This window comes from Hyla sarda, chromosome 2 (assembly GCF_029499605.1).
Source record: "Hyla sarda isolate aHylSar1 chromosome 2, aHylSar1.hap1, whole genome shotgun sequence".
Taxonomy (NCBI): domain Eukaryota; kingdom Metazoa; phylum Chordata; class Amphibia; order Anura; family Hylidae; genus Hyla; species Hyla sarda.
Window position 1 is genome coordinate 635422 of NC_079190.1, and position 12004 is coordinate 647425.

The window sequence follows — 12004 nt, forward strand, 5'->3', positions numbered from 1 at the left end:
AACACTACCTGAATAAGGTGGCGTAATGAGCTGCTTTGCATATTCCCCTACCCAGAATGCCTGTGGAGTGCAAAATGGCCTTATGAAGCTCCGTCATACCAGGAGTGGTGATCTCTCCCTGAGATAAATACTCATCCCCTATACACACACACACACACACACACACACACACACGGAAGATACATGGGACATTTGTATATTAAACCCCTCTTTGCCTGTATGAATGCTTATTATACTGAATTAGGGTAGAAAACAGACATGGTGCACATCTACAATCTTGTATAATGATCTGGTTGCTTATCAGCATAATATCAAAAACTAACAGGTTGTTAGTATACATTTTTGAAAAAGTACAAGCCCACTCGCCACGTCAAGGCCACCTATTTAGAGTGGGTCCCTAACGTCCCTAGCATAAAATGGCGCAGCACTGGGTGGCGACCACCACCGCCGCAACACCAGTGCCCACGGGGGGGGGGGGGGGGACGACTCACTGGCAGAGCGGCCCCAATGCCACTCAAACCAGTCTATGGGCTGCACCCGCCCGCAGACACATCGCCACGGCAGCAACGGACGCCACCCAGCACCACACCAGTGTGAACAAGGTGTAATAGCTCACTTACCATGCTCTCCCAGTCAGACTGGGAGGCTGCTAGGAATGAAATGGCCCTTGTGTAGCTAATTACTACCTATATAGTGGCATTGGGGCCGCTCTGCCAGTGGGTCGTTCCCCCCCCGTGGGCATTGGTGTCGCGGCGGTGGTGGTCGCCGCCCGGTGCTGCGCCATTTTATGCTAGGGACCCACTCTGAATAGGTGGCCTTGACGTGGCGAGTGGGCTTGTACTTTTTGATCAAAAATGTATACTAACAACCTGTTAGTTTTTGATATTATGCTGAGAAGCAATCAGATCATTATACAAGATTGTAGATGTGCGACCATGTCTGTTTTTCTACCCGAATTCACACTGTGATTTCTATCCCCTCCTTTTTTTTTTTTAACATGTGCTGCACTCTTCCCCACCCCCTCAGCCCAACCCTATATAAGTAGTAGTTAGCTACACATGGGCCATTTCTTTCCTGGCAGCCTCCCAGTCTGACTGGGAGAGTATGGTAAGTGAGCTATTACACCTTGTTCACACTGGTGTGGTGCTGTGCGGTGTCCGTTCCTGCCGTGGCGCCGTGTCTGCGGGGGGTGCGGCCCATAGACTGGTTTGAGTGGCATTGGGGCCGCTCTGCCGGTGGGTCGTTCCCCCCTGTGGGCATTGGTGTCGCGGCGGTGGTGGTCGCCACCCGGTGCTGCGCCATTTTATGCTAGGGACGTTAGGGACCCACTCTAAATAGGTGGCCTTGACGTGGCGAGTGGGCTTGTACTTTTTGATCAAAAATGTATAATAACAACCTGTTAGTTTTTGATATTATGCTGAGAAGCAATCAGATCATTATACAAGATTGTAGATGTGCACCATGTCTGTTTTCTACCCGAATTCACACTGCTTATTATACTGATCTTGTGCTTATACCGCACTGCCCACTGCATACACCTCATCACACTGGTCGTCTACGCGGCTCGTTCCTGTATATATTTGTCTTTACACAGTGCAGAGTGTTTCCATGCTCTTATTTGTTTGGTCTGGTTCATTTCCCACAGATCACATGAATGTCCCATGACTCCACTATACATGCACACTCCCCTCTCCCAGCTTCCTATATCACCCGGCAAACACTATAGACCTGTCCTATACTATGGCGCACAGTGTTCTGCGGGGCTCATGTAACAAGGGAAAAACTTGACTATTTTTTCCTGTTGCAGCAGAAAGTGTGCGCCAAATGTATGAAGGGCTTTCGCTGGCTCAGATCTACGCCTTGTGCGACAGTTGTACGTGTTAGGGACATATTATGGGTGTATTATCACAGGTGTACAAAAGATTACCCGTATAAGTCGCACACTTTTTTCTCAGATGCCACGCCACCCGGAAGCACACGCAGCAAGCCACAGTAAGTGTGTGTGCACCCCATGTATTACACGGCTGTATACTGTGCAGAAGCCCTGACTCACTAACAGTTATACATTGTGTACTTCCTGCCCAACCAAGAAAGAGTTAAGTAGCACTGTTGTGCATCACTAATTAACTGTGTTGGGGACACAGAGTACCCAGAAATCTCTCTAGATCACTGGAGAGTGTACCAAAAGATGCACATCATAAAAGTAGTCTGCAGAATCTGAGTAAATTCTCTGAAAAAGTACAAAAAATGGGTTCATGTATTTTGGGTGAGTGCCCATAATGTGTAGGTAGGCTGTGTTCACACATTACATTTTTAACAGAAAAAAAAACATGTTAAAAATGTAATGTGTGAACACAGCCTGTGTCTCACCCTCATTCCTGATGCTACTGTACTGTACAACTGTAGTCCATCCTTTTGTGACCATGACATCATCACTGGAGGCGGGGCTACAGAAGAAGAACAGACCAGATTTAAGACAGGTAAGACGTCTCCTGACTGTATACATTATACAGCCCTGAAGGAGTTAACTAGCGCTTCTCAGCAGGGTGCTCAGCCCAGCTAAGGGGGGGCCAGTAACCAGCAATCTATATAGATTGATGGTTACCGTGTGTCCCCAACGGAGTTAAATGTTGATGTACAACATCACTACTTAACTCTTTCCCAGCTGTTCAGAATGAGCAATATATACCTCCTGCTGCTCTGCCGCAACTGCAACCGCAGCTATATAGCCGCAGGCACAGCTAGTCCGAGCTCCTGTACATTTTATAATGGTACATTTTGGGAGACGACTACTTTAGAGTTGGATCTGTCTGTGGGTTATATTCATCAATCTGTTGTCTGGCAGTGATCAGATTGTTAGAGGATAATCATATATCCACATATACTGTATATATTCAGTAATGCCAGAGGAGCTTCCAGAATGTTCTGGAACCATAGATTACGGATAAAACCCTGCCCATTTTCCTCCAGAAAGAGAGGGGTTTAGGACATTGCCACCAGATAGGCAACAAATGATTGACATCTGCTCATCTCCAGAACTTTTCTGAGGGCCGATCCAGACGGCACCAGATACCAATGTAGAGAAGTTCTGGTACTGTAAGTGCATTTATGGTGTCCGGGGCATAAGATTGCCTCAGGAACCCCTGCAGTCTATATGTTGGGCCCACTGCTCCATTGTCTGACCTGTTATAATGTGATGTATTATGTTATATATTCATTTATGCTCTGCACCTTTACGGGAATGTGGCAGAGGGATCAGGTGACCCTGAAGCCCCATTGGGGGACCCCAAAAACTTGCCCTTATGTAGTGTAGGGGGAGGAGAGTTTAGTTGGAGAGCGAGTCCAGTCAGAGTCAGAATGAGGAGAGTGTTCCACCAAGTAAGATGAGATACCGAGGAGAAGCCTAGGGAGAAGAAAACTAACAAAACCCACAGCCGCGCCAATCTCAGGAAATACCCCGGCGCACAGGGGAATGTCAAAGCCTTGTGGTAAGTGTTTATTGCTTTGGGTTTATATAAGATTTATCACCCAAAGAAATTCCTCATTATCTTGTCAGTACAGTTCAGTCTTCTATACTTATCTTATTATAACAAATTTCGGGGACGTAGCTCCCTTCATCAGGCTGAACTTTACTCCCGGGATGTTTTCCTTCTCCTTCCTCATTACAGTCACAGGTCACAGGGGTGCGGGTCACCATATTGCATTGGAGGCCAATCAGAGAGTGGGAGGATGCGGCATTGAAGCAGCAGATCCACCATCTTATTGGGCGACCATTACTAAGGGTACAGTAATGACAAAACCCAGGTGAGCGCCAACACATTGGTCACCATTGTTGGGAGTTTGTCCTCTAAGGGGCGCTCCACCACATTCCTGTTTTCCATTAATATAACATATGTGACTCATCTCTGTAGATCTGATAGAGAACGTCACCTCCTCATTTCCATATCTCGTCTTCTCTCCGCTCCATTTGCATTTTATAGATGAGAACAGAAGATTCTATGGAAATGACTGAGAACAATGTGTAACAAATAAGACACAACAAACACTCATCATAAAAGTCTTATATCCCTCTCTCTTTCTCTCTCTCTCTCTCTCTCTCTCTCTCTCTCCCTCTCTCTCTCTTTCTCTCACTCTCTCTCTCTCTCTCTCTCTCTTTCTCCCTCTCTCTCTCTCTCTCTCTCTCTCTCTCTTCTCCCTCTCTCTCTCTCTCTCTCTCTCTCTCTCTCTCTCACTCTCTCTCTCTCTCTTTATACTTACCTGTCCTCGGTCCCCCACTGCTCCTGTCCTGCTTTGTACAGATCCCGATCGTCTTTCTTCTTTGTGACCTGCCGGCTTAAACAACTATTAGTATTATTATTGTTATTATTATCATTATTATTGTTATTATTATTATTATTATCTCTTCTTTACTTACATTCTTTATGATATATTCTATAGAGAAGTGATAACTATTCTTACTCTCTCTTCCTCTTCCTCTCTGTCTTTCTTTCTCTCTCTTTTTCTCTCTCTCTTTCTCTCTCTCTTTCTTTGGCCCCATTCACACTACGGAATTCTCACGGCTGAATTCCGTGAGTGGAGATTCCGCCTGGCGGCCACCGCCGAAGCTACTTCGGCGCTAGGGCCGCGGGGCACTGAGCCGTCACCATTGACGGCTATGCAGTGCTCGCGGAATCCGCACATAGAATGAACATGTTCTTTCTTTGCGCGGAACACTTTCAGCGGCGGAAATGTCCGCCGCTGAAATTCCGCAGTGTGAACCGTTCACACTAATGATAAAGTTCACACCGCGGAATTGCGCCCGCGGAATTCCGCGGCAATTCCGTAGTGTGAACGAGGACTTTCTCTCTCTTTCTTTCTCTCTCTCTTTCTTTCTTTCTCTCTCTCTCTCTTTCTCTCTCTCTCTCTTTATACTTACCTGTGCCCAGTCCCCCACTGCTCCTGTCCAGCTTTGTACGGACCCTGATCGACTTTCTTCTTCATGACCTGCCGGCTCAAACAACGATTATTATCATTATTATTATTATTATCTCTTCTTTACTTACATTCCTTATGATATATTCTATAGAGCAGTAATAACTATTCATAACATCCGCCCCCCCTCCTTGCCCCAGAGTCCGCTCCTCTAAATAGATGACCTCCGAACTCTTGTTTATGCTGCTGATGATTTCCCTGGACGCTGAACAAGTGGCGGCGGTGTATTCCCAGCGCTCGGCCCTATCGGCCTCTATAAATGTTCCAGTGCTAAGAGCGAGGATATCTGGCGGAGAAACCTCTGGACTGAGCACCGAGGCTGCAGGAGCCCAGGTGAGTACCCACCGCCGACCACTGACCCAACTCCGCCCCATGTTAGGGCCCCAAACCCACCCTGGATATCACAGACCTGAAAGTCACATCCAGACATAATGCTATTAATAGAATTTACCGAATCACCAAAAAATAATTGCCAAGAAAACATATAAACTATCACTGCACCCAAAGTAACCGGCTCAAAAATGTTACTTTTATTATATGTTTTAAAATAATGAGGAGGGGGATAGGGACCAGTAATGAGAGGGGGATAGGGACCAGTAATGAGGAAGGGGATAGGGGCCCAGTAATGAGGAAGGGGATAGGGACCCAGTAATGAGGAGGGGGATAGGGACCCAGTAATGAGGGGGGAGGATAGGGACCCAGTAATGAGGGGGGAGGATAGGGACCCAGTAATGAGAGGGGGATAGGGACCAGTAATGAGAAGGGGATAGGGACCCAATAATGAGGAGGGGGATAGGGACCCAGTAATGAGGAGGGGGATAAGGACCAGTAATGAGAGGGGGATAGGGACCCAATAATAAGGAGGGGGATAGGGACCCAGTAATGAGGAGGGGGATAGGGACCCAGTAATGAGGAGGGGGATAGGGACCCAATAATGAGGAGGGGGATAGGGACCCAGTAATGAGGAGGGGGATAGGGACCCAGTAATGAGGGGGGGATAGGGACCAGTAATGAGGAGGGGGATAGGGACCCAGTAATGAGGAGGGGGATAGGGACCCAGTAATGAGGAGTGGGATAGGGACCAGTAATGAGGAGGGGGATAGGGACCCAGTAATGAGGAGGGGGATAGGGACCCAGTAATGAGGAAGGGGATAGGGACCCAGTAATGAGGAGGGGGATAGGGACCAGTAATGAGGAGGGGGATAGGGACCAGTAATGAGGGGGGGATAGGGACCAGTAATGAGGAAGGGGATAGGGGCCCAGTAATGAGGAAGGGGATAGGGACCCAGTAATGAGGAGGGGGATAGGGACCCAGTAATGAGGGGGGAGGATAGGGACCCAGTAATGAGGGGGGGGATAGGGACCCAGTAATGAGAGGGGGGATAGGGACCAGTAATGAGAAGGGGATAGGGACCCAGTAATGAGGAGGGGGATAGGGACCAGTAATGAGAAGGGGATAGGGACCCAGTAATGAGGAGGGGGATAGGGACCCAGTAATGAGGAGGGAGATAGGGACCCAGTAATGAGGAGGGGGATAAGGACCAGTAATGAGAGGGGGATAGGGACCCAATAATGAGGAGGGGGATAGGGACCAAGTAATGAGGAGGGGGATAGGGACCCAGTAATGAGAGGGGGATAGGGACCCAGTAATGAGAGGGGGATAGGGACCCACTAATGAGGAGGGGGATAGGGACCCAGTAATGAGAGGGGGATAGGGACCCAGTAATGAGGGGGGGATAGGGACCCAGTAATGAGGGGGGGATAGGGAGCCAGTAATGAGGAGGGGGATAGGGACCCAGTAATGAGAGGGGGGTAGGGACCCAGTAATGAGGGGGGGGGTAGGGACCAGTAATGAGGGGGGGATAGGGACCCATTAATGAGGAGTGGGATAGGGACCCAGTAATGAGGAGGGGGATAAGGACCCAGTAATGAGGAGGGGGATAGGGACCCAGTAATGAGAGGGGGATAGGGACCCAGTAATGAGGAGGGGGATAGGGACCCAATAATGAGGAGGGGGATAGGGACCCAATAATGAGGGGGATAGGGACCCAAACATTTTCAATATGTAAGTTGTAAGTAGACCAAAGCATGTACTCACAGTTCGCGCTCTTCACATTCGCACCTTTTATGGTCCCCAATGGGTGAAGTTATTAGTTTTTTTTCTGGTAACACAAAACGTTATATTCGGGAAGACCTATCCCAGTCAGCAGCCAAGACGACCATGATGAACCGAAAAAAAGAAAAATCAACTCCATAGAACTCCCTGTCCCAAAACCACAGCTGTAGCTAGATCCTTTGTGCCTGAGGTGAGAACAGAAAATTGCACCCCCTAACCCCCCATCCTTATTTTGGCTCCTGGTACCCCTCAGAAAATAAAATAAAAAAAATGGCAGGAAACCCTTACCGAATAATTTTTGATATGTTGGACCCCCTGTAGGTAGGTAGCTTGGCCCCGGTTTCACCCTTTTACAGGAGTAGAGGGGTGAATAGGTGTAGAGGAATGACAAAGGGGTGTACATAGGTGACAGAGGGGTGTACATGGGTGACAGAGGGGTGTGCATGGGTGACAGAGGGGTGTGCATGGGTGACAGAGGGGTGTGCATGGGTGACAGAGGGGTGTGCATGGGTGACAGAGGGGTGTACATGGGTGACAGAGGGGTGTACATGGGTGACAGAGGGGTGTACATGGGTGACAGAGGGGTGTACATGGGTGAAAGAGGAGTGTAAATTGATGACAGAGGGGTGTACATAGGTGACAGAGGGGTGTATATGGGTGACAGAGGGGTGTATATGGGTGACAGAGGGGTGTACATAGGTGAAAGAGGGGTGTATATGGGTGACAGAGGGGTGTACATAGGTGACAGAGGGGTGTATATGGGTGACAGAGGGGTGTACATAGGTGACAGAGGGGTGTATATGGGTGACAGAGGGGTGTACATGTGTGGTGTCCCAGTACGGGAAGACGTGGCCCCGTACTGTCCTCCTGCCCTGTTAGGCAGAGTCCCTGTATGTCCCCAGGGTCCCCCTTACAGTTCACCATGTTGTACATAGGTGATGTATATATAATCTACTGTTGCTTTAATGTTTGGATTACATGATTGTTACCCAGGAGGCTCCAGTGACCAGGTGGCCCCCCAAGTGACCTATGGGCTCCTTACACAGCCCCCTATATAACCAGGGGAGGGGCTGCAATCTCTCTCTTAGTTCCTGAGGTCCAGTGCAGTCGTCTCGGTGTCCGGAGCATTGGAGGCCTAAAGTCATCGTCTTGTCAGTCATCAGTCAATTGTCTAGTCATCATGGCCTGCTCTAAAGTCAGTCTAACTACTGCAAGTCCCAGCAAGCCTGCGAGGTCACTGGTCACACCCCTGGGATATCGGCTGTACTGCAAAGACTAGATCACCTGTCTACCCTCAGTAAAGCTGCCGTTATCCTTAATCTGGTGTTGGTGTCTTCATTGCCCCCGTGTCTAACCCAGGATCAGCGGCATTACCTTCAGGTGGTTAAGGCTAAACCACGCCCTGGCGTCACGACAAGAAGGGGTTAATACCATCTGCCCCTTAGGCCATAACATCTGCGTCTCACACCCCGACGCCACACATGGGTGACAGAGGGGTAACAGAGGGGTGTACAGGGGTAACGGGTGTAAAGATATGAAAGGGGTGACAAGGGGTGTAGAGAGGTGTACAGGGGGTGACAAGGGGTGTAGAGAGGTGTACAGGGGGTGACAAGGGGTGTAGAGAGGTGTACAGGGGGTGACAAGGGGTGTAGAGAGGTGTACAGTGGGTGACAAAGGGGTGTAGAGAGGTGTACAGGGGGTGACAAGGGGTGTAGAGAGGTGTACAGGGGGTGACAAAGGGGTGTAGAGAGGTGTACAGGGGGTGACAAGGGGTGTAGAGAGGTGTACAGGGGGTGACAAGGGGTGTAGAGAGGTGTACAGGGGGTGACAAAGGGTGTAGAGAGGTGTACAGGGGGTGACAAGGGGTGTAGAGAGGTGTACAGGGGGTGACAATTGGTGTAGAGAGGTGTACAGGGGGTGACAAGGGGTGTAGAGAGGTGTACAGGGGGTGACAATTGGTGTAGAGGGTGACAGAAGGGTGGGGGTTCACTACTCTGTCAGCGCGGCCCCGGCTCCTTCCCTCCATCATTCTGCTGAGGGACCAGGGAGAATCCAGAGTCCAGAGCTTCTGCACAGGAGAGGGAGGATACCCGAGGATTGGAGCCGCAGCATCACCCGTCCAGCCCCGGCTGCTGCGCCCCCTTGCAACAGTGCCCCTGAGGCTCTGCCGAAAACACAATGGTTCATCAGAAAACAAAATACAGTGAGCTTGGGTGATGGTCATCACTGATCCTAGTATTTATTTTCATCTTTTTTGTTTTCTATTATCTCCCCTGATGAACCTTCTTTAAAATTATTCAGGGGGAAATGCGTTGGAAGTTTTTCTTTTTTCTATTTTTTTTTCTAATGTTCTAATCTTTTGCCTTGAGCTCCGGGACAGGTAATACTAGGGAGATGTTTTTTATTTTTAGGCAGGGTCACCCTTGAAGCCTTTCTATAAATAGAGATGAGTTATTCTGTTGTGAATAGGACGTTAATCTGATTTAGACTTGTTGGCCGATTCTAATTTGACCATACACTCGACTGTACTGGTAATTGTATCAGAATGTACCGGGCTGGTGGACAGGATCAGGGATATACTGTATACTGAGCGGTGAGGCAAACATATATCCAGCTGCTCAGTGAGTGTTATCTCCAGGAGGCCCAACACAATGACTGATCCCAGACAATGAGTCATGTCTTTGATAGGCGTCCCTGTTCCTGTACAAATCATTAAAATAAATTTTATTATTTCTGGAAAATTTAGAAAATTAAGAAATTTGAGTTAATCCGAATCAATTCGCTCATTTCTATTCATAAACCTTTCTTCTTGAATTCATCGCCTTATTTTAGCTTCTCTATGTCTTCGCCATCTCATCTACTCTGTTCTACAGCCTCCACAACCCCCTCCAGCCTCCACCAACCCCCTCCAGCCTCCACCAATCCTCACCGGCCTCCACCAATCCTCACCGGCCTCCACCAGCACTCTCCAGCCTTCTCCAACCTCCACAACCCCCTGCAGCCTCCACCAACCTTCTCCAACCTCCACAACCCCCTGCAGCCTCCACCAACCTTCTCCAGCCTCCACCAGCACTCTCCAGCCTTCTCCAACCTCCACAACCCCCTGCAGCCTCCACCAACCTTCTCCAGCCTCCACCAGCACTCTCCAGCCTCCACAACCCCCTCCAGCCTCCACCAGCACTCTCCAGCCTTCTCCAACCTCCACAACCCCCTCCAGCCTCCACCAACCCCCTCCAGCCTCCCCTAACCTTCTCCAGCCTCCACCAACCTTCTCCAGCCTCCACCAGCACTCTACAGCCTTCTCCAACCTCCACAACCCCCTCCAGCCTCCACCAACCTTCTCCAGCCTCCACAACCCCCTCCAGCCTCCACCAATCCTCACCGGCCTCCACCAGCACTCTCCAGCCTTCTCCAGCCTCCACAACCCCCTCCAGCCTCCATAAACCTTCTCCAGCCTCCACCAGCATTCTCCAGCCTCCTCCAGCCCCTTCCAGCCTCTACCCACCCCCTCCAGCCTCCACCAATCCTCACCGGCCTCCACCAGCACTCTCCAGCCTTCTCCAACCTCCAAAACCCCCTCCAGCCTCCATAAACCTTCTCCAGCCTCCACCAGCATTCTCCAGCCTCCACCCGCCCCCTCTGGTCTTCTCCAGCCTCCATCAACCCCGTCCAGCCTCCACTGACCTCCTCCAGCCTCCTCCAGCCTCCTCCAGCATTCTCCAGCCTCCTCCAGCCCCTTCCAGCCTCCTCCAGTCTCCACCAACCTTCTCCAGTCTCAAGCAGCATTCTCCAGCCTCCTCCAGCCTCTACCTGCCCCCTCCAGCCTCCACAATCGCCTCCAACCTCCACAACCCCCTCCAGCCTCCTCCAGCCTCTACCCGCCCCTCCAGCCTCCACCAACTCTCTCCAGCCTCCTCCAGTCTCCACCAACCTTCTCCAGTCTCCACCAGCATTCTCCAGCCACCTCCAGCCCCTTCCAGCCTCCTCCCGCCCCCTCCAGCCCCCACCAGCCCCCACCAACCCCCTTCAGCCTTCTTCTGCCTCTTTCAGCCTTCTCCAGCCTCCACCAATCTTCACCAGCCCCTTCCAGCCTTCACAGGCCTCCATCAGCCCCCTCCAGCCTTCCACAGCCTCCACAACCCTTTACCAGCCCCCCACCAGCCTCAACAACCTGCTGTGTTGTCTCTTTTCATTGCTCCATAGGGCACGTAGGAAATTTACCTTCATCCATGATCATCTCATACAATCTCTCCTTACTGGGACTCATAAAAGCCTTAATAACCCCACCTGACTGTCATGTCACCACTAACCCCACCTGACTGACCCAGCCTTACTACCCACCACTGACCTCACTTCCCTTATGTAGTCATGGCTGACTCTGACTGAGTATTTTAGCATTGTCACTGCTGACCCCACCTGACTCTTATAGTGATGTTACCACGGGCCCCATTGTTCTGTTGTAATAAAATCACCACTGACTATTGAAATAAAAATCCCCCCAAGGCCCTCATTAACCCTTTTATTAAGTTAATTAAAAACAATCCTGAAATATTATATATATGCTGTATATATATATATATATATATATATATATATATATATATATGTATATATATCTATCACACCAATAATTTTATTTGTAAACAATAAATAAAAGCCATACTTTCCTTTCCTCTTTAGCATAGTCTGTGCTTACTGAGAACAGAAGTAGAAAAAAAAATATTAAAACTTTAAAGTTTATTTAATCCATGTTAAAAATGCGTTTCAAGCATAATTTAAAGAGACTATGCTTTAAAGTTTTAATATTCTTTTTTTCGTCCAGGAGCTGGAACAATTTTTCTACGAGGCAGCGCCCCCTGCATCCGTTCTTTCGCACTTCGATGTGTTGCCTGGTCACTATGGTGGGGAGCTGACCTG